Here is a 27,166-nt window from a genome sequence, read left to right as displayed (position 1 = left end):
GTTGTTGACAGCGCGTTAAACTTTTCTTCTCACGTTAAGCGTGCTGCTATGCGGGGCCTTCGTTCTCTCGGATGTGTTTGTAGAATATCTCGAGAATTCAGGTCTCCCATGGCCCTACACAAATTGTACACGGCAATATGTCTTGCGCAACTTGAGTATGCGTCCGTCATATGGAATGGCATTGCTCAATCCAGCGGTAACACCATTGAACGAGTCCAGAAAAAATTCCTCAGCATATATAACCATCGCTTTGCTAAAAATGACTCTGGATCTCGTTCAAGTACTGCTGAATCATTATCACTGCCATCACTTCACTGCCGACGAAATCGTTCTGATCTCTTATTTCTCTACAAGCTAGTCCACGGTATCATATCCTGCCCTGTACTTCTCAATTGTGTTAATTTTCGAATTCCGCGTAAGTTAACCAGAGAACAGACCGTTTCATGTACCCGCCTGCTTCTTCCAACACTCTACCGTTCACAGAATACAAAGTCTTTATAATATTAATTTTCTTGATCTTGACGTTTTTCATAGTCCACAATCATTGTTTTTATCGGAGCTTTGCACTGTTTTCACATAGTATGGCACAATGTACAAAGTCTTCCCTTCTCCGTCTTTCCGCATAGTTGTATATGTGCAATCTAATTTTTTATTTCCCTTCAATATTTCTCATATTGTATTATTTTACTCCTCCCCTTTTGTGTTCATTTCTCTTTGTCTACGTGTTTTTGCTCTTTTTATTTCTGAAGACTGTGTATTGTATTGTTTATTTTTATTGATTTTTTTTTTGCGTGCGCCTGCACAAAGACCTCACGGTTGTTCCTGGGCACGTTAAATAAATGATTGATTGATTGATTGATTATTATTATTATTATTATTATTATTATTATTATTATTATTATTATTATTATTATTATTATTATTATTATTATTATTATTATTATTATTATTATTATTATTGGTTTATTTCGAGACCTCTCACCTTCAATTGAATACGTGTCACAATCCTCTCCGCTTTGTGTTATGCATTTATAGTTCTACACACTTCATCAATACTGGGAATGCCGTCAGTACATAAGACAGATATGGCGAGAAAGCCATTACGGCAACGGCTCGTGCCTCACAGCCTGCGCGTGTAAAGGGCAGCACGAGGAGGAGCTGTAGGACATTCGCGAAGCCGACGAGGCGTGGAAGGCCATCGTGTCGCACGTTTGACCCTGCGGTGCAGGGACCGTCCTTTCGCCCCGGCTGCCTTTCGTCTGACCTGTCAGCTATGGGCGCGGCGGCCTCTCGTTCACCGCCGTCATCGACGTCGATGCCCGCAGTGGCTATCGCGGCATCGTCCGCGGGGATCTGTCAGTTGCCAGACACGGCGGAAGCTCCGTAAGAGAGAGAGCCCCCGACGAGAGAGCCGAGGAGGAAGAGGAGGAGGAGGCTGGATGAGTGGTGTCGAGGAGCCGGCGCGATGGCTGCTACGAAGTCTCGCGGCTTGCATCGCGGGTGCTCCGGACCGCACGCCCTTCTGGGCCTATTCGGCTCGCTCCTGAAAGGCAGCGAGCGCAAGGCGGGCAGCCGGGATAATACGTCTGGATGAGTGCCGGAGTAGAGCCGACTACTGGCCGATAGGGAGCGCTCTGTCTTGCCCCGTTTTTACCCTTTCCGTAGTTGTGCCGTGTTTCACGAAAACCGTGCAGCGTGATTCGGATTGTTCGAAGACGGTCTAGAGAAAGTTCTTTCAATATATGTAGTTGCGTTTACTAGGTGTTTCTTCCTTCTTTTTCTTTCTTTTTTGCTTTATAACCAGCTCTTGTGCATAATGATTTCAACAAATCTCGAGTTCATACCCACTCCCCCTCAATCGAGAAGAAGGTTGCTGTAAATACGTGTCTTTTAATGCAGTTCTCGCATAAATTGAGACCTCAGCCGTGTAAAGGGTAAAAAAAAGTCTTATGCGCCATTATTTTTGCATCTTAACCTACTGTAATTTCATAACTCTACGCCGGAGCCTGGGTCACGTCATTATTGCATGGTTTGAGGAATAGGGGCATGTTAAGGTGTATCTTAATTTGCTTCGCGTTGCCCCGCCACGGTGGTCTAGTGGTTATGGCGCTCGACTGCTGACCCGAAGGTCGCGGGATCGAATCCCGGCCGCGGCGGCTACATTTTCGATGGAGGTGAAAATGTCTGAGGCCCGTGTACTTAGATTTAGGTGCACGTTAAAGAACCCCAGGTGGTCGAAATTTCCGGAGCCCTCCACTACGGCGTCTCTCATAATCAGGTGGTGGTTTTGGGACGTTAAACACCAAATATTATTATTATTGCTTCGCGTTTCCGCATTGCAGTTCATATCATCGGTACGAACGAGCGGACAGATGGTGTGTGGGTGTAGACGGGGGAAAGTACAGGCATAGTTCGCCTTTCAGCGCACCTGCGGTATGTTCTACACGATGCACCTCAAGCATCTAACACATTTGAAAAGCCTACAGATATAAGAAAAAAAGTCCCGGTTTCGTTAGGTATAGCTGCATCGCCGGTCATGCTGAGCAGAAAGCGGTAACCTACTTTTGTTAGATTCGCTCTTCCGATTGGCTGAGCTACGACTTCCGCTACGCTGCACGGATTTCGTGAGACCCTTGACTCTGTTCCTTCTTTATCTTGGATGTCCTTATCGTATTATGCTTGGCTACGCCGGGAGGCTCTGTGCCTGATCATGGCAGATATATACAAGAGGGCCTTCCTTGTCGGCCGGATCCTCGCTGGCGTCCACATTTTTTGTCTCCTGCGTCCGCAACCGTCTAATGCCCCAAAGTATACGATATGCCAGAGTGCGGCAAACCACGGATATACCTCGAACGCGGCAAAGCTTGAAATGGGGTAATATATATCTGGCTTCGACCGTGTGGTCACTGGCTCGTACTTTTCTGTGCTTTATTCGCTTTTTTTTTTTGTTGCGTATGTGTCCTCTTAGAAAAGAACATGTATCGGGGCGAAAGGCGTGTAACCGGGCTCACCATAACCTGGTTGAAGTCATCACTGGCTATGTCTATGCTTAGTGTAGGTTGCTGGCGTTTTCTCCATTCGTTCGTAACCGTAAGATTTCCCCGGAGATAGAGTAGGTTACGGAATAATGAGATTTCGCGCCGTCGTCAGGTCTGTCGCGTCGACGTCCGCTCCTGCCACCGCTTCACCCCGCGACATCGATTATATTACATTGTCACTTCATTGTCGTGAGTCAGCGCATGTGACTGTCTCTTCTTCTGTCACTCTGCCTTTCGGCGAGCTGTTTTTGCAATAGATTATCGATCAGCCTTGACACATCTTGCTCAACTTGACGCCAAGGTGTAAGTATTGAGTCGGAAATACGGTCTCGTGTCATACATTAAAAAGCAAATAGCATTGACGCCGCCCGCATGACGCTCAGTCATGCGGAGGAGTTCGTCTGTACGCTTTCTGATGTGGCGGAAGCACAAAGCAGCAGTGGTACGGCACGCGCTCATGTCTGCGTGTGTTAAGAAGCCGCTAGGTGGGAAGACTTAAATTGGTGCGTAAGAAAGGGGGGGGGGGGAGTGGGGCTGTTCTTGACTTTATTTAGATCAAAGCTAGGAAAGAGGAATGTGTTAGGGAGAGTGCATTGCTGTGTGAAGTCGCACTGCAAAGGCATTGCAGTGTTGCCTCCTTTCCGCAGTGCAGAATGGCAATAGTAGTGTCAGTAGCCTGTGTCACTTTCACGCTGTTCTAGAGAGAGGAAGCTATAGCGAGAATAGAAGAAGAATACATGAGAAGTTGACTTAAAAGTGCGTTGGCACGAATTCGAGAAATGATAGACGCGTAGCGGAAATTCGAAATGAGTAGACCGGCCTCCGGAACGAAATTCGAAGAGGATGCGGCGCGCGTGACGCGTTGGGAGTGCTCGCCGACCACTGTCAATGGAGGGTTGAGTGGAGTAGCGAGGGATACGAGAAAGAAAACGAAAGAGCGAGCCAATTTGAAAATATGTAGCTATGGGATGGCAAAAGTTCTGCGAGCGCAGAATTCTTGAGAAAATTCGGGCCGGCGGAATCGGAAGTGCTGAGGCGTTGCGTACGTTGCGAGGAAAACTCCATCCCGAATGAAGTGGCTAGGGCAAAAGTGCGTGCGTGTGTGTGCGTGAAGCATTGGGGCTGCGGAGTTGAAGAGCGAATCGGGTCAGACACGAAGCACTACGGGGCAATCGAAAGGAAGTTTGGCCGTGGATCGGGAAAGTCTTCTCAGTATGTTCGGAGCGAGTGCGGAATAAGAAATCGGGCGCCGGCTTGTGGAGGCTAAGTGAGGGAGGTAGTTTTGTCTCTGACTTTTCTCCGTCCAACGGGCCCGAGGAAATTGAAACAAGCGCACTCGAGGAGGAACAAGAAGGCCGTGCATGCTGAGGAGCAGTACGGCGAGCGAGTAGAACGAGAGCACGTTCGGAATAAACGCTAAGACCCGGACTGCGTTCGGCCAGAGAATTCCGGTTCGTGGCGTCGTGGCCCCGCATAGGAAGACTGCGCGGACCGGCTCTGACTTTGGAAACCGAGGGATGAATGCGAGCTCTGCCAACCGCCGAACAGAGGCACAGCCGCGTATGCTAAAGGCTACGGCGCCTGGAATTTGTTGCGCTTGTTCCGCATTACATTGACGTCGAGGCATCTTGTGACTCTTCCGGCTTTTGCTGGTCGCTCTGCACGCGCCGTCCCGCCGAGTTAGCGGTGGTGGCTGCTTCTCTCTCTCCATCCCGATGAGGCGAGATATACGATGGCGTGCAGGGAAGGGAGGAGTCCGACTGTAGCGCCCGCTTTAGCCTGGGAATGCGGGGAGGGGATTCTCTGGTCCCTTTGGGGTTTCCGAGCACGTTCTCTATAACACCGGGTTCATCTGCGGTGTAGCTCCCTCCTTCCCGCTGCCATCCCGTCTCTGCGGAACCGCGCTATTAGAACTGGCCCGTGCGCTCCCTCTTATTTTTTTCTTATACGTGTTCGTGCGTTGTTCAGAGGGGCGCGATGGCAGCAATCGTGATCTCCGCGTCCTGCCTTCGCCGCTGCTGGTGGCAGTGTATTTGTTCGGCGCCGTTCTTCTCCATTGCTTTCGTGCCTTGCTCCGCCTTTCACACCATCAAGCTTCATATACCCGCCCTCTATCGTCATTTCGTTCACTTGCGAGTTCTTGGTGTGCTGTCATTCTTGCCGCTGCGCTATTACTCTCCTTCACTCTCTCCTCTCCCCCTTTTGTACCCTTTGTGTTCATATTCCTACGGCGTCCCGAGACTGCAGTGCGAGCCGCCGCAGAACGGCGGAAGCAGCCAGCGCGGGCGGACGATGTATTGCGGCGCCGGCGAAAACTTTGTAATCGAATTTCCTGCTTGCTCCCGAACCTCCTTCTATGGCGGCCGCTGCAGCTTTCTTCCTCTCTCTCTCGTCGCAGTGTGGCTTGCCCTTTAAGCTTCCCCTCTCCCTGCACACCGATTGCGGTCCTTGACTAGTGTGTGTTCGGAGTGGCTCATTTACACTGCGTCTTCCCGCTTATCTTAAACATTTTATTGCGATAGCAATTATATGGACAGTCTCGGCTGGATTTTGCCGTCGCCGTCGCCGTCGCCGCCGTCATGCACCGTATATGTATAAGTATGTATATATATATAAAGGCCCCAAAGAAAAATAACTCGGAAAAATGCTTCCGAAGCGCGGAATCGAACCAGGGACCCCTTGCTCCGCAGCGAGCGGCGCTATCCACTACGCCACGAAACGCAGATCCTCCACGTAGCTAACGGCGAGCGTTATATACACACCATTTAGCGCTGGACGGACTCAGAGACAGCAGGCGATAATAAGCGTTTCTTCATTACCAGCGAGGTGGCGCTAGCAGCCCGACGGGCGCATTTAAAAGTCGTCGGCGCGCTCGCTCGCTTCCGCTGTCTGCTCGCGCGGTTTTCTCGTGGCGAGGGGTAGAGGAATGTTTCACGCTTTCACCGTGATGTCCGCGCTCATGTTACGGCGCGTACGAATGTCACTCGAGCTCAGGGACGCCGCAAAACGAACAAACAGAAGATGAGCGCGAACTATCAAGTGTCACAGCTCGACACTTGAAGCACGCTATAGTTTCCTTCGCTGCTTCGGCTGCCTTTGCAACAGAAGCGCTGTTCAAACTGAGAGTATCCATTGGCGAGCCTCACTTCGTATAGCATTAGTTCCTTGCTATCGCATTCATTGCTTCGCCCTTGCGGCGAAACTGTGACTTTTTTATTGTTTCCCATTTCGCACGCGCTTTTCTTCACTCGCAGGCGTACACGACATTCTTCGCGGTTTCTCATTGTGCGTCGCCGCTCACAGTTTGTTCAGCGGGGAATTCTTTTCAGATCAGGGGCAGCTTTACGGCGTAGTTGTCGGCGACGCGTCGACGCTTGCGCTGATGTTGCTTCGATTTCGGAGACGGCGTTTTTCTTCGCCGCGCCGCCGAGTTCCTTTAACTCTCTCGTTCTTTTTGAGAGCGGCGAAGGCGGCGAGCTGTTTTGTAGACGTCCCGGATGGTAGCGTCGTAGTCGAGTGCCGAGTTCGTTGATGCCTCTCGAGGTCGACGCTCTAGACGGCCGGGCAGCTGAAAGGGCTCATTGGGGACATTCATTGTGCTATTGAGGATCTCATCGTAGGGACCGAAGCTTTCTAACGTGTGGTACGGTGATGTGTCGTTTATTTCAGGCAAAACAAAGTATAAATTGCCTAGGAGACCGGCGAAAAGTAAAAAAAAAAAAAAGACAGCCTGACGAGGCGCCTGCCCCCTGCAAAGCCAAAATCCCACCAAAACGACACAATGCTCAGTGTTATAATTAACAGTGCTATTGATGTATAAAAAGATAAGTATAAATGAGGTATTACATGTAAGTCACATGTGTATAAGAACAGCCAAACAGTTGATCGAACTAGTCCAGGCAATGACATCAAGAAGTATTAAATGTGTTTAACAATTGACACTAAGCTTAGCCCTGTAATGCCCAAGAGGCTTTCCGCCTTCAGAAAAATTCTGAAAAAACACTCAGCATAATTACTCTTCTTGTAGAGTTCATTTTAAGAAAAAAAAAGGGTGAAATTTTATTTCGATCGTAACTTAATTACTATTAATTAAAATTAATTAATTTCAATAAGTGAATAACTCAGTGTAACTTCATTATAACATGTTAAATATGCAATAATGGCTTTTCCATGAAGCTTTGACGGGCTTATTACCTCTTTTGAGGCATTATTTTTAATGTATCATATATGATACACTGGGTTTTACAGGGTTAGAGAACATAACCAAATGTGAATGTGATTTACATGACAAACAGCTGACAAAGTTTTCAAGGACACAAGCAACAAATACTTTAGAGTACGAAACAATGATTGTGTTGGTGCATTGGTTGTGACAGACTGCATTCAGTGATTACCGTACATGGACGGGATAGCATCCACTGAAGTAGTTTCCGCAGAAATATTCCTGTCGAAGATGTTTGAGCAGCGTTTCAGCTGCTCTCGTCTGCAATTCTCGTCTTGGGCAAATTTAATCGTTCTTTCGAGCGAAATCTTATAGACTGGACGTGAACATTGTTTCATTGCGTGCATCGAGTAGAGTGACCTGACAGAAATGTATTTCATGCCTGGTGTTTCTCACGTGCGGCTGATTGACCTGTTTACCGAATCGCTTACTTATTCTCCGCCGCATATCTAATTTTATATCAAACGCACGCGTGAACGAAACTCTTTCAGTGGTAAATCAACTTAGAATAACAGAATGGTCCGTACATTCAGAACCTGTGCTCTTTAAGCTGCAGATATAACGTTTGCGAACTTTTGAATTTCGAGTTGCCCGAGAAAAAGAAATAAGAGCTCGCAGCGTCGTTATACTGCGCGCACGAATTTCCCCGCTTTGAAAAGAAATAATCTTGGTTCACGTATGTTTCCCAATGCCGCTTCTCTTTTCCTGCCTAGCCATCGTTCCTGGAGCGGCCACCACAGTAACGACGACGAACAAATGACGCCGCTTCTCGCGAGCACGCGAAGCTCTGTTTTTCCGGTCAGCGGCTCGTTTGTCTGCATAATGCATCGCGCAGGCGGCCGCCGGCAGCCTACAACAAAGACAAGAATTGCCTGCCCAGCTTCTGCGCCGTCGTCATTCTTCGCTTTGTTCGCCGCCTGCCGTGTATACGCCGGGCCACGACAGAGGCCTCCCTCTGGCGAGCAGCAATGTCTTTGCATTGCTCACAGGGGCGCGCATCGTCCCGCAGAGGCCCGATGACGGGAAGCCTGGCTTTAATTGGACCAGAGACGTTCGTGTGGCGGCACTGCGCCCTCGCGTGTTTGTGTAGCGCGCTGCAGGCCTCGCGTTCATTAGCTTACACCCTCCCGACTCGTCGGGGCTGCTTGATGAGACCACCGTCGCTGCCGGCGGCCAGCGCATAGCGAGCAGGAGGTGTCGGAGCGCCTGGCTCTTCGCTGTCGACGAATGCGGCATTGCGTCTGCGGCTGCCACTTGGGGCCTCAAGTGGCAATCGCGTGAAGCGTGTTGCTCTGCGCGTCCATACAAATTCTGAGGCAAAGTTCGTGATACCTTTCGTTTGGAAGAAGCGCTCGATATTGGCGCGGCCGCGTTCGCGTTATACATTACGTATAGTGATCGATAACAGTGCTTTCTGCGCATTAAGCGATCGTTCTTTTCCACTCAACTCGACCGTAGACAGTTTGAAAGGGTGAACTCCACGTTGTTCTGTGATTGCCTTTAGTCGCAGAGGCTGCGCCGTAACAGATCCGTGGTCGGCGCGCCTAGTCTTTCTTCCCTGTGCGCTTATATATAAGGCGCGTAGGAACAACCTCAAGGGGCGTTTGTGGATCTACATGGGAAAGCGCGTAGGGGAGAGTTAGCCGCTTGTGCGGCGCCCGCAGTGGCGCGACTGTAGAGCATAATCGATGATGGTCGAGCCTGTTCTGGCCCTCTTACTCGTTCCTCCCTTCCCCTGTCAGACTGTCTGCGGCGCTCGGGGACCTCGCGGTGCGGCCGTGGCTGAAGCACACGTCTTCGTGTTAGAACCGTTCAGCGCTGTGATCGGTTAGTGCTGCACGGCTTCTATCGCGCGGTGAATAAAAATAATTCGTGATAACTTAAAGTCTGGAACAAAAGTTTGGATGCACAGATTTCGTTCCTATAGTGATACGTCATGCACTTGTTCTCTTTGAATAGGTTCCGCAAGCGCCTGTAGATAGTGTCCAAATGCATTAAACTCAGTAGTTCGAAATGTGCCTTAAATTTAATTTGCGATTTGACTTTCGTGAGCTTTAGTATCAATTGCGTAGACTGCCTTTATCCTACTCACGGACGTAAGGAAAACTTAGAGACGTTAGTCTAGTCTGTAAGGTGGCTTTAGAGAAGCTTTACGGTTCCCATTAAACATTCACTTAGCCTTCACTGCACTGCAGTATGTCGCGATAGCCAGCTGCACATGAAAGGCACCGGCCAGCCGTCCTCGAGCTTCTTTAGCGTGCGTTTGATTGTCTCGCTGATTGTGTCGCTTCATCGCACAACGTCAGCTGCGTTGCTTGCTCAAACGCTGCACACATTTAGCCGGCGCATGTCGTAATGGTCCAGGCCGCTGTCGACTTTTGTTTCGGCTGGCCAAAATAAAAAAGGACCGCACGCCCAGCCACAGGGGGTCGCGTGTATAGGGAAGCAAAAGCGCGCGGGCGTTGTATGGGCTATAGTGCATGTCCATCCCACGTGTTCGTGCGTATAGGCGAGAGACTCGGTGAACACGACGCTGATGATTACGAGCCCCCTGTCGCCATTGATCGGCCGATGACGACGAGGAACGCGCGGCTAGTCAGCCAGGCTCCCGGCGAGTGCGGCACTGGGGTACCGGCCGGGCTGTACGCAGCATGCGTGGGTTTTTACTTACCCCACGGTGGCCATCGAGATGTCGAGTCGTATACTGTGGACCTGCTGGCACGTGATTTCTTTTTGTGTTCGTGCGCGCGCGCTTGGCTGCATGCATAGACGTGTGCGTGTGAGAGACGGAGAGAAGGGATAGAAGAGAAGCCACATGTTTTTTTTTTTCTTATAGCGGTGATATAGCAGTTTTTCTTGCCGGTGTGAGGAAGGGAGCCTAAACGCGTATGCATTGCCGCCGCGGGATAGCGGGGTAGCCCGCAGCCTGCAGAGGCAGATACGTCGTTATGGTGCTCGCGGTCAACCGCCTTTTGCTGACCTTGCCTGTTGTCCTTGCTTTATGTATGTCATAAACTGCGAGTTGTTTTCCGTTCGCGGGTGACGGTGGCGCTGGATTCAAGTGTAGTTACACGACGAGTGTACCGATGTTTGTTTTGAGAACAAGGGAAAGTGAATGATAATCGATTAAGTTCATTTTTTGTTATAGTTTAAGCGAACTAAGTGGCTTCAAATTTCTACACAAATGGCCTGTATAGCATTTGTTCTATAGCTGTAGTGCAGAAGAGAACACGACGAAGCAAGCAAGCAAGCAAGCAAGCCAGTGTCAAGGGTAGCCACGAGACGCGAGCGCGTGCTGGCTGAAATTTTTTTGAAGCTCTTCGATGTGCGGGAGCAACCGTAGTTTGTGATCGGACATTTAGATGACACACATGGAGTTACACATGCCTCTTTTGCGCGGCGTTATTTGGATGCGATGATAGTTTTTGTTTTTATGTCTTCGCGAAATGAATCGATTTTTAAGTGTGGTTAGAATTTGGGAGCTTTGTATCACGCCTGGCGCAAATGTCGCGCACTGCTTACGCGACCAGTGCTGGTAATACCGCACCGTTTACACTACGGTATTACCGTTTCATGTTAAGTGTGCCACGATTTGAAAATATTTTAGCTGCGCGGTTTGCCCATTGCGCATGGCAACACTGTGAGATGATGATAGTGGCTAATATAGGTCTTGCCGATTAAAATGGCGACGTGTCGATCGCGGTAAGGCGGCACTGCTAAAAGACCCTATTTGCTAAAGCAGGCTCCGTGACGCTCAAGCAGAGCCATTTACAGCCGCAAGATCTTATAACGTTGCTGCGAAAGTGGGGAGAAAGCTTTGGTCGGAGTGATCCGAAACTGTGACCCAGTGTCCGCAGCGCTTGTCTCGTTCTGCATCAATCGACCGTTGTGCGCATAATGGGCTGTCCACCTTCGGTCCCACCGGCCATTAGACCCGGCTGCGTTCGGCTGTCATCGGACCGCAGCCTTCGTTACGAGCAACCATTGAGCGCCGCCCTGAGTGATCGTGCGGTGCGAGCTTTCGGCGATCTATACGGAACAACGCTGCGCAGCCCGTTCTCCGTATCGGCCAGTCTCTGCCAGCGGGCGGAAGCGAGCGACGCTCATATGCGGGAAACCGGGAACACTTGTGTGTGGGACACCGCTTCCCGTGTTCCCTCGCGACCGGACGGGGCTGCTGGACTTGGCTAGGACGTTTACTGTTTTTCGATAAAAGCGTGCACCGTGGTGGATACCGGAGTGTGCCTCAATAGTGCCGTCGTGCGCTTTCCATCATGCTGCATCTTATTGGAGTACACTCACGAGCGTGCGCATAAAGCACATGTTCGTCACCGGGTTGCGAATCACTTATGAAAAGTATAACTACTCACGAAGTCGCAGTATTAGTGTGCCCACAGACTATGACCATTGACTACGTTGCTTTCGTGCATACTTTTGCTATGTTCTTTTTGCGTGGCATAGAGGTATGCTACGGTACAGTCGATTTAAAAATGACTACCGTGATTATACGTAGATTGCTTTTGATGATTAACGTATTTACGTATGGATGGTCTTACGTTTACTGACGATCCTTAGTGTATAGAAAGCATGTGAGCTGAGGCTGTATATTACTCCTCTGTAAACATAGGGGTACTTTGTAGATAATGTTTAGAAGGCTTGTTCGCAACAGAGTGTAGTACTAATTGTTTGCTCCACTCGGAGCCAACTATGGCGCCAGAGAGCAGTCGACTTTCTCGATCCATGACCTCCTTAATTCCAACCCCTGTGGCCAGCTCTGTTGTATGGAGAAAAAAAAAGAAAAGGTGTGAATTGCAGTTTTTTTTTAAATTTAATTTCAACCATCCGACAGGAGATAAAACTGGATCACTCGGTCGAGGACGAGCTTGAAGCTCATTCTCCTTCATTTGACAACTCTTCTTTGTTTACACTACTTAAGGTCAGTGCATGCACTGATGTCCTCTCACTGTACTTACCTCTACAACTGCAATGGCATGCACAATGATATTTTGAACTGCACACATAATTCACTGGCGTATTTATGGATCTCAATGAAAATTCAACGTCAATCTGTAACAAAGAACTAAACATGTAAATGTGTTGTCATAGAAATGGATGAACCAGTGTAAACCGCTGGTTTCAGTTGCTGGCGCTTCCTTTTGACAAAGCGGTCTTCTTATTCTTGTAGCATTATTGCTGAATGGTGGTCACTTGGTATTCCTGGACAGGGGGCAACGCTGAAGGGAAGGCGGGGGGGGGGGGGAGGGGGTACATGCTCCGAGCGATGCAGCCCAGTATGCAGCCGTTTCTTCTCTTTCTACTGTCTTCTTTTGTCGACTGCCGCCGCAACCAGTATATCACGAGATGGCACTCTGCTGCAGTTCACTGCATATGGATTCACGCGGCAGTCTTTGTCTGAAGGTTCTCCCCGAAACCATTGAGCTATAGATTGTCTCGGCCACTGTACTGCAGTCCATGGTTCTTTTATTCAGTAGCTTAGAATGACAACGCAAACACAACAGTTCCACGGGGAAGCTGGCAGCACTAGTGACAAGCGGTAATGTGGCAGTGGTAGCAGCGACTCATTTTGAACTCGACGTGTGGTCGAGCGCGGGCACGCGCGATCGCATCGCGCGTGCCTCGGTTGTTTCGCAACTCTGCCGCCCTCCCACTGTGTCGCCCCGTGGGAATCGTGTCCGCGGCCACGGTCGCCTTCCGCGTCCGCTAATGGGAACCGCTCTCGCCAACGCCTGGGGCGGCAGCGTCACGTTGTAGGCGCGTAGCCAATGAGCGTGCGCCGCACACGCCCACGCAACCCGCGCTTCACTTCCTTCACTACTTGGCTCCGCATACGGCCGCCGATGGCGAAGTATACGCGCCACAGTGACTGTCCAGTTGAGCTACTGTACACTGGGGGCAAGAGAAGCATTCACCATAAGATGTACGTTCTGTGTTGAGGTTAATTTTCGCGTCCCGTCTTTCTGCGTTCTTTCTTTTTTTTTTCTCTCCCCCTCTCTCTTTGAACTTGAGTTGACGTCTCACTTTGGCGAAATGATTTATGGATTTAAGCAATGCACGGTCATAGTGAAGTAGAAAGCAGCGGATGGTTTTGGGGGACGTCGGATCGATCTGTAAAACAGAGTAGTTTACAAAAGATGCTGGAGATGTATGCACGTCGTCATCCATGAATACGCCAGATGAGAGTAAACCACAAGGCGCTTCTCAGCTTAAAGCATTACGGTGCTGTCAGCGTGACCGACGGCATACGGCGCGATGCTGGCACGGGGATAGGCTATCTCAGCCGTTAGACCAGAGTGGATGGGCTGCTGGCGTGGCTTGCATGACAGCAACTTTTTGGGGAAATCGTTGGTTGGTTTATGGGGTTAACGTCCCAAAGCGATTCACGCTATGAAAGGAATCGTGCAGTGGAAGGGTGCGACTAATTCCGACCACCTGGTGCTCTTTACCGTGCACTGACATCGAACATACACGGGCTTCCCGATTCTGTAACGGTGTCGGCTACACTTAAAACCCTGGACAGCGGCACGGCAGAGGAGGCTGCTATCGCCCTGGCTATTCTACACGCTTCACAATTACCAGCACCGGACGAACCAATTACCGTGGTTACCGATTCACAAACTGCCTGTCGGAACATAGCGAAAGGAATGGTCACACCCTACACACACCGTATCCTGACATCAATACACCCCACTTTGTTACACAGGGTGCGTATCGTCTGGACACCTGGACACGCCTCTCTCCATGGCAATGAACGCGCTAATGCGGTAGCTCGAGAGCTCACAAACCGGGCGCCATCGGAAGAGCTGTCCAACCCAGACGATGCACCAACAGCACCACTCAACTACACTGAAACGCTACAACACTACCGACAAAGCCGCATGTACTTCCCACCACCACACAAATCACTCAACCGAGAAGACGCTGTTGCCTGGCGGCAGCTTCAGACTAATTCATTCCCCTGCCTTTATATCCTTCATCTCTTCCACCCCACACAATATCCCTCATACTGTCCCTATTGTGGAGCGAAGCCCACGGTGTATCACTGCACCTGGGAATGTCCACAACCACCGGGCTGCCGCCCTATTCCTTCACCCTCACAATCCTCTTGGGAGACTGCGCTGACCAGCTCAGAGCCGCAGGAGCAGCGTCGGCTGATCCCGCGGGCACGTTGTGTGGCGCGAGCCAATGGGGCCCTGAACTAAGGGCTCCACCCAACGAGGATAATCCTTGAGGCCTTCCCAAATAAAAGTTTTTTCTCTCTCTCTCTCTTCCAGCATTTCGCCTCCATCGATATGCGATCACCGGGCCGGGATCGAACCCGCGACTTTCTGGTTAGGTATCGAGCACCGTAACCACGAGGCCACCGCGGCGGCACCAATTTATCCTGGCGTATCTTTTGTATTACTAGAACAACGAGAACATCCACCTGTTGGCGTCAACGTCCCACCTAAATGAATTTAACGAAAGAAGCGCGACACGAATGTTAAGGCTTTTAATCTTAGTGTGCTACACTACGCACCACTGAACCATTCTTTTTTTTGTTGTTGTTGTTGTTACGTGAGAAGTAAGCTCTCGGGTTTCTTAGACGCGTATTGTATGTATGATGTACGCCACACCCTTTGCCACACTGCACCGTGTTTGTTTTTCGAGACTGTGCTCGGCTCAGGGCGCTGTTGCTCGTCACACGAGGTTCTTGAACCGCGTCCCTTCGTTCTTCGGGCCACTCCGATGAGAGCCAGAGGCAAATGTCGCGCACGAGTTGTATGTAACAGCTCGGAAAGCTGTCCTCTTGCACGGAAGCGAGGAGAGACACTCGAGGCTTTTCCGCGCCCGAGATGACGCTGATGGGGCGGGGGATCAAGGAAAAAGGCTCGGCCGCGCTCCGCGTCAATTTCTCGCGCGAGAAAAAAAGAATAAATAACTAAAGCGAGCCAATGTTGCTCGCTCACTCGTCGGCGTTGCTATCTCCGTGCCGCGCATTGTCGCTTAGTCGTCGTCCTCTCAGTGCGAGCGTGGTGCGAACAACGGGCAGCGCTTTTGTGTCGTCGAGCGCGGATGCGTTTGTCGGAAGGAGAAACGCGCTTTGTGTCCTTAGAAGTCGGCGCAGAGTCTTTTTCGAGTTGGTCGCAGCCACTGTATTCCGCATTCGCTTATCCGCGCGTTCATTTATTTATTTTTTCTATAGATGAAAAGTTGGGATTTCCAAGTTACTTGGAGGCTTGCTAGGTGTGTGAACATACGATTGTGTGGTTTTGTTTCCCAGTATATGCGCGACTGAGGCGGAGGTAGTTTATACACACATGAAGTTGGCCGAGGTTTCCTGCTTTGGTTTTCTGCATACACCGGTACCTCGCGTTGTGCAAGTGTTATTATTGTCGGCGGCTTCCCACACCAGCTACGAAGAGACCAGGCAAACACTGCTGCACAGATTACGGCTGGGTGCATCGTATGCTCGCCGATTCTTTCTTAAGTTCGGACGCTTTCAAAACCCTCAGTGCTGCATACGTCACATTCCAGAGGCTATGCACTACATTTTCTGCGTGTGCCCTCAATACGCGACTGAACGACCGACACTTAAATGCGTGGTAGATTGTCTGGATTCCCGGTCCTTTTCGGAGGACAAACTTTTGGGTGCATGGAAACAAGTGAACCAGGCCCAACGCAATTTCAAATGCCTGTTGAAGTTTCTTTGTGAGACAGGGTTATTCTCTTCTTAGAGCATGTGCTGTGATGTGAAGACTCTTGCGCTTAGTGCACAACCGCGCACATGCAGGACGGCGTGCGCACAGTAACTCGTTGCACTATACCGTAGTGACCTGTCATCATACCTGGCTCTGGTTCTCTCTCTCCCCCCTTTTCCCCTTACTCCGGTCGGAAGTAGCAAGCTAGAGACACGCTCAGCTCAGTGTATAACAAAAGAAAGCACGCGCAGCCCTGCGCTCTCGGAGCTCTATGAATAAAGGCAGCTATATCATGATGTGACATATAGTCCCGCCTAGCGGAGTCTCCTTTCTCTTGTGCTATTCCTATACCGCTGTCAAAAAAAAAAAAAAATCTTTTGTTTACCTCGGCGCGACCAAAAAGTACTCTCAATTATGAGGAAACGAATACGAAGGTCGGGGCGTGAAGAGTGAAAAAACAAACAAGAAATGTTCCTACAATAGGGACGGAAACAAAGCATAGCGCACGAGGCGGGAATAAGTATCAAGGCAGAAATCGGGTCGTGCGTTTTAGAGTGTTCCTTTCCCGCAGCACGCCTCGCCCGCCGCACCTCACGGAGGAGAAATCTAGCGGGGAATTGCCCCTTGCCGGGACGGCAGACACTCTTTGCGCGATAGTAAAGGGGGGCAGTGGGGCTTTTCCCCGAGGGGCAGTAAATCTGTCCGAGAGAGAAAATGACGGGAAATTTCGATCAACTCCACCGCTCTCCTTTTTTCCTTCTTGGCCCGTATATCCGCGATCTCGCTTCCGTTGCTTTCTTTCTTTCGCTCGCTCGCTTTCGTCTTTATTTTCGCGTATTTTTCTTTCCGCTCGAGCACCTCGGACCACAGCCGCGAGTGCGCTCGGCTTGTCTGCTTGTTTTGGCTTTTTAATGCTTTTAGCGTGATTGTAGCGAGTGCGGTTATCCATGCTTGCTTGCTTTTTCTCCGACTGTGGAGGCTTTCGCTGTGTGCTGTAGTCTCGGCCTTCGTCATGCTACAGAGAGGTGGCGTATCGTCGGTTTACATGCCTGTGTGACGTTTCATTGATATGATCGCAGCAAAGATGCGAGTCTGTGGACAGGAAAAGTTAACGAAAAAACATTGTAATGACTAAGAGAATTAATTATAAGGAGGATTGCCAACCAGAAAAAAAATTGATTTGTTATCAGGAAACGGGTCAGGTAGGGAGATTAGAGGGGAACGTGCCAACGCACCAGACACACGCAGAAGCCGGGACACAATCGTACACAATCGCAATAATTCCGAATCTCCGTTTGGAAACGAACTAGTACGCGAGCAAGCAAGCGTATAAAAGTAATGGATGAATGGAACATAATGGTCAGTTTTCAGTTCTTTCCCTCTGCCACTGGGAGATTGTTTGTCCATTTGGTGATCCCGTCTTCGGAACTTGAGTGCACATTGTCCCGTCCTGCTCGCTTCATTGGCAGTGGCGCGCTGGCACTGTTTTCAGCGCCGAGCGAGCGATTGGGGTAATGGAAGAGCTAAACGAGTTTCTGAGTGGCCCCGGAGCCTGCGGGAGGGGGCGCTCGTGAGCTCATCACTCAGCCGCTTGTTCGTCGCTTCGTGTGCCGAACGGCAAAGCAAATGGGGCCATCGGAGGGAAGGCCAGTCTGGAAGTGTTGTACCGCATATCATTACGCAGAGGACCCCGACGACCGAGCGAAAGAACCAAGACGGCGAAAGGAAGGAGAGGGCGGGCGAACGACGAGGCACAGCGCCAAACGGTCTCGAGCGAAAAAGAGAGGCAGGACGGAGGATTGGCTTTCGTCGTCCTGTTCGCTCGGTCTATGTCGCGATGGAAAAGTAATAACAAAGAAACAGAAGCGAAAGCGGACATCTCTTACATCTCTCCAAGCTGTTTCTGCTGCAGAGGTCGATAGACCGAGCGATGCCCGTCTGTGAAAGAGCCACCCGTGAGGGGACATTTCTTGGCATGAAGACCACGGACGGGTCAAGGAGGGAACGCTAGCACGATAGGTGTATTGCGTGAGCAATAAGCGCGCGGACTCACTCACTCACTCACTCACTCACTCACTCACTCACTCACTCACTCACTCACTCACTCACTCACTCACTCACTCACTCACTCACTCACTCACTCACTCACTCACTCACTCACTCACTCACTCACTCACTCACTCACTCACTCACTCACTCACTCACTCACTCACTCACTCACTCACTCTCGCTCTCTCACGCCTATAGGGGCGTGAGAGAGCGAGAGTGAGTGAGTGAAATGGAACAGCGTATTAAAGAGAGAAGTATATGTCGCGACGATATGGGAGCAGAAAAGTAGACCCCGTGCAGTCTTGAGCGCGACCTCTCTTTTTCGTAGAGCGGCAGTGGTGTGAGGGCGAAGCAGGTCTACGAGGTGCATAAAATGACGGCTGAATAGAAGAATGAGAGGTTCTTGTCATTGGGAAATGGATGTCCCTCGCCGGCAGCACCAGTCCGGGTTGGCTATGCCGTGTTCCCTCTACGGTCAGGATGGTGCGGGGGCTGGGCAGGGGAGGTGGCCCAAATTCCGCCGAGATTGCGGCAATAGGTGAACCAGCTAGCGCACCTCTTTCTTATTTATCTCTCCCGCTTATTGCTCTCGTTTCGGCGCCCAATTTTATCTATTTCTTTGTACTTTTCCCAATGGGAGCTGTGGACGATGGGAGGAACATCCCTTGCGCGACGCCCGTCAGCTGCCTCCTTCTTGTTCTGGTTTCTTTTTCTTAGTTCGCCCCGCGCTTTGCTCTTTGTCTTTTTCACGCACCCTTTACCTCTATTGCTTGCTTTTCCATATGGAAGCACTGTGCTTTATTGTATTATAGTTCAGTTATCTTTATATTGTGCCTTTTTTATATTTGGTCGACGTTGTGCAGGCTGCCATTCCTTGTTTTGTTTTTCTTTGCTACCCATATTTCTTTCTTTCTTTCTTTCTTTCTTTCTTTCTTTCTTTCTTTCTTTCTTTCTTTCTTTCTTTCTTTCTTTCTTTCTTTCTTTCTTTCTTTCTTTCTTTCTTTCTTTCTTTCTTTCTTTCTTCCTCACCCTCTTCCCTATTCTTGAAGACGGTCTGGGCGAAGTTGTCGGCTGTCAGCGCTGAGAAAAGGGGCGGCAGACAGCGAGTTAAAGGCAGAGAAAATGGCGCACACCCGTCGTAGTTGGCGGATCCGAGAAATAGAAGGGGTGAAGATTGGGGATACCGTTAGGGGATAAACGAGGGGAAAGCGGGAGGCCGCCAGAGGAGAGAGTGGACCCAGAACTCTGCACCGCCTGCCTGCGCCGCGCCATCAATATGGAGATTGGCGGTGTCCGAAAAAGCATGCCGCGTGTTCTCTTCTTGTAGTTTTTCTGTTTTCCTATCTTTGAAATTCTTTTCTATCTCTTTCGCGTGTTCTGCTCGTACTAGCGCGGGGCTATAGCTTTCCAAGACAAGTCTTCATCTTCGCTCGGTCCTCGACGGTGCGATCGAAGGGAGCTCCGCTTCTGCTGCCGGTCTTTTCTCCAATGTTGACCGTCCGGTTCGCACTCGAATCTTGCCGGCATCGCTTGTTCCGGTAGTGTTCAAGTTTTAACTTCAATATCTTTCGGTGCTTTCGTTTTTAATCTTCCGTCTAGTTCTGCGCCGAATAATAGAATCCACTTCGCTCGTCCATCCACTCCTTCGCGAAGGTCCGTTGCCGTGTGAGGCGTGCTCGTATAAATGCGCATGCGCAGCGTGTCATGTAATTGGTGTTGGTGGGCACAATGATGCAGTTTGTGACAAGCCGTATACGCGTGAGGAGTAGTGGGATGGTGTGATTCGCCAGTGGAAACCACGACGCGTTTGCAATTCGAGATAATCGCATGGATTATAACCTCAGGGGTCGTGCGATATGAATAATTTATAAAAGGCAGGGATTGCGCCGTCCACCGGAGAGCCGCAGTGTGCTACAAGGGAAACGCATGCGGTGTTTCCTGGTAATACATTGGTTCGAAAAAAGAACGAAGATTTTTTCTTTATTCCGAGATATTGAGGAGCCATGCAACACCTTTTCACACTGGCTGCACTGTACTTCAGCTAAGGAATAGACTAAATGATCTCACAGTTCATGGGCGAACGTTTTCATGCTTAGATTAAGAACTGTCAATCATGTGAAGGTACGTTTCCGTTTTGTAAGATCATTGCGAAGGAGAAAGGACTCCTGATTGCCCTTTTCTCTCTCAACGGCAACGAGATATTAAACCAGGTTGCTGTTTCGGGAGCCCGTTCGCCTATGGTGCCCCATTTTTCAATTTGAATTCAAGATACGGAGCTGTCGTTCCTACGTTATTGTCTCAAATGACACTCCAAGTGCATAAAAGGCTTTCAGAAATCTGTTCAGAGAGCGATGCGTATATTTTGCTGTGTTTCATTTCATCTGTTTTTCTTTTTTAAAACTGCGTCTTTTATTCTTTCCGTACGTGAAAAAAAAAGTGATTACTTCGGAGTGTTCTCGGTATCTATATCCTCCTGCGCGAGCTATCAATACATGCCAAAGCCTAACACCTAGGTCATTCATGTGTGTGAGTAGGGATGTTCCTAATTTCGCGACGCGAAAGCCGCAATACCACAGCGGCTCGCCGCGCGCGCTCCTGCACTTAGCGCGCGCGAAACTACCGGCTATTAAAAGACCGGCGGAGGCGTAGATCATGAGGATCAGAAACATTATCGCCGGATAACGGAAAGTGTTCGGAGGCCGAGACATTAACCCGCAACGCGGAGAAGCCTGAAGAACGGGCGAAAGAAATAGGCGATAAAAAGAAAAAGTCCAGACGAGCGGGTGTCGTTTCTTGAGTGGTGATCCGAGATTACGACAGAGAGCCATCTTTCGTCATGCAATTTTCGCTTCCGAGCGAAAGAGAGGAGGAAACAGGGGAGAAAAAAGAAAGAACGAAGAAGATAGGTACAAGCTGTCTCTACTCTCGAAGCACCCAGAAAGAGAAAGAGAGGTTTATGAATAATTGTGCGGCATTGCGCCCGCCATAAGAACATTAAGCACGGCGCGCCTTGCGGAGAAAAGCCCTGTCGCTGTTTACTTGCCGTTATTTCCGACAAGTCGTGCAAATCTGAGAAAGAAGGACTGAGAAAAAAAAGAGAAGTATAAAAAGAGGCGAATCCGGGGATTAGACGCGGTGATTGCCCTTTCTTTGTGCGATGGCTGCGCCGTCAAAGTCCGTGTTGGCTCCTTTCTTAACGTCATCGTCCAGTAGCTAGCCCTGTAAGGATGACGACGTCGGGAAGTCTAGGGGAGTGCGGGCTGAGCCGATGATGAATGTCCACTGTGCGCGAGCGATTATGCGCGTAATGGAAGCGGCTCGGATTTGCCACCGGCCGAGGAGGAGGCGATTGGCTCGGATTTAATAGTCCTTGAGCCTGTCCTTATAGCTCGTGCCGCCGCTGTCTGTCGCTCGAGATAAAAGAGCCCCGAACTGGTAGCGCTCGAACCGGTTCGGGAACGTTGAGAGCTATTGACGAGTGGTCTATATCGGGCGCGTCAAGAGGAGTGTGGAACGACAGTAGGTGTACGCGACGTCGCGTCTCGGTCGTCGTCTTCAAAGGCACCGAGTCGAATCAGTGTTTTTGCATGAGCGGCGTTCGTCGCTGCTGGCTTGAATTTAGGTGCATACGGGCCGCAGAGCGTGACGTCGCGAATGTGAAACAGAGCTTCCGTAATATTTCGTGGAGCTTTGAAGAAGAATAAAGAGTCCACGAATAGGCGTTAACTATGCCGATTAACGTGACAATGTTACGTTGCAGATATCGTTTTTTCTAAACGTGGTTTCTGTATTTCATTATTTCTATATTTCAGGCTCAATTTCATGATTAACCTTGCTAATCATGATGACATTTAAGAGAAATCGGTTTAGGAGTATGTAGTGTTCCTGAGTTTCCCTTGGTCTTGTTGGGGCTACAGATAGAACGAGCAGTAAAGAAAAAATGTGTTTGCTGTTGTAGAGTGCAAGGAACGAAAACTTCTGAAAAATTCTGTCGTTTCGGTTCAGCGTACACTGTAAGAAAAAGGAGAGTCATTTGATTCTTTTTTCATAGTCCTGGCTTGCAGATCATTAGTGCTCTCGTCGAAGGGTTGTGGCACCCAAAAGAGAAGTTAACGGGTCCTCCTTAAAGAGAGTCATATACGTGGCAAGTCAGGACTAGAGTAACGCACACTTCTTTTTCTTCGAGTGTAATCTTCAAACGCACGTGTGTGCTGTCTGAATTGCATCCTGGATCTATGAAATGCTTGGAAGTAATTCCGAGAGTGCTGATATTGCAGCTTCGGTCACTGTATACACGGATTGGTATACCCGCTGTTATGCTAGCTCCATTTTTTCTCCTTCCTGTCATTTCGCGCTTATATCTGTCTACGTCGCATCATCAAAGTGTCTCGAGTCCCGTCTAGCGTGTATAATCCCGCTGAAGCCAATTTTCGTATATGTTGTCGTTGCGTACGACTTTCCCGACTACGTGTCTTGCGGCGCACTAGTTAGTGTATGCGCGTAATTTCCATATTGACACTGCTCCCGCGCTTCCGTATGCGGATGCGCGCGACTTGATAGGGGAGCGTCTCGCTGTGTTTGTGTTGTGTTCGCTTCTAAGCGAGCGGCCAAATTTGCTCGCCTCCTTTTTCAACCCGCGCTGCGGCATGCGCGCACGCCAAGCCGTTTTCGGTGAAATGCGTGTCAGCGCGAGCGAAGAGGAATATTAAGGTAATCTGGCTACCGCCCTTCGTTTCCTGGGGGATCGCAGCGTCTCGGCGAGTCAGACCGCGCGGAATCCCTAATGGCGTTTTTATGAGGCCGCCTAAAGGAGTGAGTGCGAAGGAGCGGCGCACCACTTGATGCTCGCGGTTGGCGGAGAAGAGCAGACGCTATTACAGCGCTTTGCGTTTCCTTTAGCCGTGCGTCTTTACTCTACCGGCTACTTTTTGGCTGCATATCGTTAGCACTTCTTCGCCTGCCGTTATTTCTTTTTTTCTTTAATTGCGTACCTCTGGTATTCTCGCGAGCTACCCTCAGTTGTGAGGACGAGTCGTGCATGATTATGAATGTAGGAAACGCGCACGCTGGGTTAATATGCTTTAGCCCGAGCTCATTTAGAAGTGTAGAGGCTTCGAGGCGGTGTGTAAAAAAAGGAAAAAAGAAAAAAAAAAAATCCTTATAGCTGCATGTTTCGACGATGCTTATGTGCGAGGTTCGTCGTCCTATTTCAATTCCCTCCTCCAGAAAGTGTAGGCAAGCATTGCTGCCCCTCCATTCGGTGGCTGTCAACCAGCTTCTTCCACTTCAATTTTCAATTCAATATAGTTACTTTAAGACAGACCAGTTTTTTTTTCTTCTAAATATGTGTATTTGTTTGTCTAATAATAACGAGGCATCATTCAAGTAGATCGGGCCCATATTCAGAAGAGGCTGTAACACTAGAGCCCCATTTAAGAGAAAATGTCAGCGAATACGGTATAGGATTTACCTATTATTATCAAAGGCATCCAGGCAACGACAAAGAGCAGCACTTAATAAAAGAAAAGCCTTTGTGTATTCGTAGCGTGGTTTGGTTGGTGATGTGTCAGCCATCATAATTGCACAAAAGGCATAAATGTGAATGAGCTGCGAAGCCGCCCTCGTAATACTATTATTAGGATTGACATTATGGTGAATTTTCTTGTTTCTTTAACAGTTCTCTGGCAACGGAATGTGGTGTAAAAATCCCCTAACTTGTGCGTTGGCGGAGTTGATTTTTTTCATCGGCTGACGTCGACACCGCCTTCTTCGTAAAAGCGGCTTTTCTTTATCACTGAACCGCATAATCCCGCAATCTTCCATCGGGAAGCTGCAATCTTTTCTTCTTGAGTCACGTATTTTTGCGTGTCTCTCGGCGTTTCATTGCATTCTAAAGACGGCGACGTCTGCAGTTTGGCGCGCCGCTTGGGAGGTGACTCGTTTAATGCGAATGACAGCCCGCGGTGTGGGTTTAGTATAGAAGAGCGTGGACCCCATGCTTTATAGAGAGCGATTTTTTTTCGCTTGTTGCTTTTTGTCGTGAAAGCAGCTAACGCGCTTACTTCGCCCGAAGCCCGGTAAAAACCGTGCAGTGAACTCATATTGTAAAGCAACGGAAGCGCTACTTAGTTCAACCATATACCGGGCGATCTAGTTTAATGGAAACAGATTGTTACACGGGGCGGATAGGGAGGGGTTGGTTGGGCGAAGGGGGGATGTGCTTAAACACCTGAGTTCGTGGAGATCATCTGACGTTGTTCGTAGCGAAATGACAGCTGTTTGTCTCACCGCGTTTCTGATTACACATATCTGAAGCCCGCTAATGCGGTAAATGTCATCGTATGGCATGCGTGATATGGACGTCACGAACGTGAATGTTCTTCCCGCCCGGTCGGTGCTCTAACCCTTTGTTTTACGTGGGCGCCATTGTCGATCCCAGTCGAAGTCGGTGCGCATCGAACTTTTTCTACAGCTTTCGAAGCACGAAGCACGTACGAGTGATTCGGATCAACTTTGTATGCAAGCTTTGATCGTTACATCGAGAAAAAATGCGCGGGTGGGTGCGCCAATGAGTGTTAGTTATTTTTTTAATACTTTACATGAACCGTCCATATTCCCTCATCATCGCTGAGATCACCCATGACAAGGCTTGCATTTTTGTAATCTCTTACTTGTTTTTCATTTTATTGCTTTACATTTTTTCTGCCCACATTCTTCTAGGGCCTTTTTTTCCTTCCATTGCATCCCTAGAGGAATTGCATGTAAGCTAATGTATATACGCTGGACACCCATTCTGCTTTTCAATAAAAAGCTCTCTCTCTCTCTCTAAGAGTGGTAGTTGGGATTAAGAAAATAACGTCGTCACCGCGCTCGTCACCTATTTACTTCGGTCTGCATCTACTCAAGCATGATCGTGACTGAGTATGTGACAGGCTCGTTGCTCAGACTGCGATGTAATCGCGCTCGAAGATCGCTCCCCGATATAGAAACTGCGCGTATTGGTAAGTTCATCCGATCACGCTTCCTCAGCCGCACTTCAAAGGTCCGGTAACGATGGAACTTTGCAAGCGTGGAAAGGGCTCGCGTCACACTCGCATTAGAGAGGGAAGGGTGCCTGGGGGCCTGCCCCCTTAACAGTGATTCAGCTAAAAACCCAACAGGGACTCGCAGCGCATGGAGGAGGAGGAGGAGGAGGAGAAAAACGGAAAGACAGGGAGGTTAGCCAGTTCTCAGACCGGCTGGCTACCCTGTGCTGGGGAAAGGGGAAGGGGGAGTGAAAGATGATAGAAAAGAGATGTTACAAAAAGAAGAAGAAAAAAAAGAACAATAGTACGATAAACGACACTGCTTAAAGTCTGTCTATGAGATTAGTTTTGCGCAAAAAATCACAGCATATCCACGGAGTGAATGATGATGAGTGGGCGAAGCTGCGGAGGTTCATCGGTAAACCGTGAATCTTCCGTGAATTCTGCCCAGTACATCATCACCGACGTGAGATCGGGCGCGTTTATACTAAAGGTTCGATGAGTTATGACGACTTGCAGCTCACTTTAATTTTACATGTACGCTGTGAATTTTCATTGTTTAGAAAACCATTGCTTTAGAAAACACCTTGCGTCTTTCGTTAAGCAGCTGGCGTCTTTTTCGTTTTGCTTTAGAAACATCTGGCGTTCTTTCGTTTTGTTTTTACAAAACATCTGGCGTCTTTCGTTGGTTTATTTCATCAATCAACGGCGTTTTGAACAAAATTTTTATTGTTTAATCACGCACAGGAGAAATCTCACCAGGCACTACCTTGGAGGTAAACAATGGCTGCTAATGGGAATGAGAGACAGAAGAAGTCGGCTTTTAGCTAACATTTACACTTCTACAGAGACAGAAGAATTCGGCTTTTAGTTAACGCGCACGCTGCGAATTTTTTATTGTTCAACAACGCACAGGAGAAATCTCCCACCGGCACCACCTTGGAGGTCAAAGGGTAAGACTTGTTACTCACTACTACGAGCACGACGAGGGACGAACGGGTGCCGCCTTAAGGAGCTTCGCCCCTAAAAGCGCAATAACGCTTTCAAAGCTTTCCGTGCCGAGGATGGTTTCGGCCAGTGTCCTAAAATCTTTTCCTCTGACAGTGGACGATTGTCAAGTCTATTTAACGCTTTGGACAGTTCTTCTCTTTGTGCACTGAAGCGAGGACACTCACAGAGAAGATGGGCGATTGTCTCCTCGCTGCTACAGTTGTCACATGTCGGGCTGCTGGCCATTCCAATTCGAAATGAGTAGGCCTTCGTGAAGGCCACCCCGAGCCACAGGCGGCACAAGAGCGTCTCCTCAGCTCTAGTTATTCCCGACGGAAGATGGAGCTGTAGATTCGGGTCGAAGTTGTGAAGACGGGCGTTGGTAGATTCCGTCGAGTTCCACTGTGCCAGTGTCAGTTCACGTGCATGGGAACGAAGCCTTGTTGCGGCGTCCGTTCTTGACAGCGGTATAGCTGCACAATGGAGAGCATCATGGGCAGATCGGGCAGCCTCATCAGCACGGTCATTTCCGTAGATACCGCAATGGCCCGGTATCCACTGATAGATTAGGCTGTGGTGCTTCTCAATGGCGCGGTGATGAAGCAGTCTTATGTCAGCGACTAACTGTTCATTTGGTCCATGACGATATGGGGACATAATGCACTGGAGCGCTGCTTTGGAGTCAGAGAAGACTGACCACGCCTGTGGCGTTTCTTCCACTACGAGCTCTAGAGCAGCACGGATGGCGGTGAGTTCTGCAGCCGTCGATGATGTCAAGTGCGACGTCTTGAACTTTGTGGTGACGGATTTCTCGGGTATGACCACTGCCCCTGCTGAGCTTGTAGAAGAAACTGAACCGTCAGTATAAATGTGAAGGCGTCCACTGTGTTTTTCATGCAGGAACAATAGAGTGGCTTGCTGTAGGGCCAGATATGACGAGTGTTTTTTCTTTTGTATACCGGGAATGGTTATCAAGGCTTCCAGTGGATGTAGACACCACAACGGCAACGGCGGTCTTGCTGCGTGCGTGAAGATCGTGGGAATCACTGCGCTATGCGAAGCAATAATTCCGCTGAATGCAGAGTGTGGCCTAGCAGCTGGAAGTGAGGCGAGGTGGTGTGATGGAATCCGGGCGGCATGTCT

The 27,166-nt window shown here is 49.5% G+C and overlaps 1 protein-coding gene across 4 annotated transcripts in view; it reads left to right on the top strand.

The window, feature by feature from the left end:
* Window positions 1–27,166, top strand: part of LOC119396853 (dystrophin) — a 296,880-nt gene that overhangs the window by 81,206 nt on the left and 188,508 nt on the right. The gene's annotated exons all lie outside the window — the stretch shown is intronic.

Source organism: Rhipicephalus sanguineus, chromosome 6, assembly GCF_013339695.2.
Source record: "Rhipicephalus sanguineus isolate Rsan-2018 chromosome 6, BIME_Rsan_1.4, whole genome shotgun sequence".
NCBI lineage: Eukaryota > Metazoa > Arthropoda > Arachnida > Ixodida > Ixodidae > Rhipicephalus > Rhipicephalus sanguineus.
The sequence above is the reverse complement of the archived record's forward strand: the minus strand, read 5'-3'. Positions and strand labels throughout refer to the sequence as shown.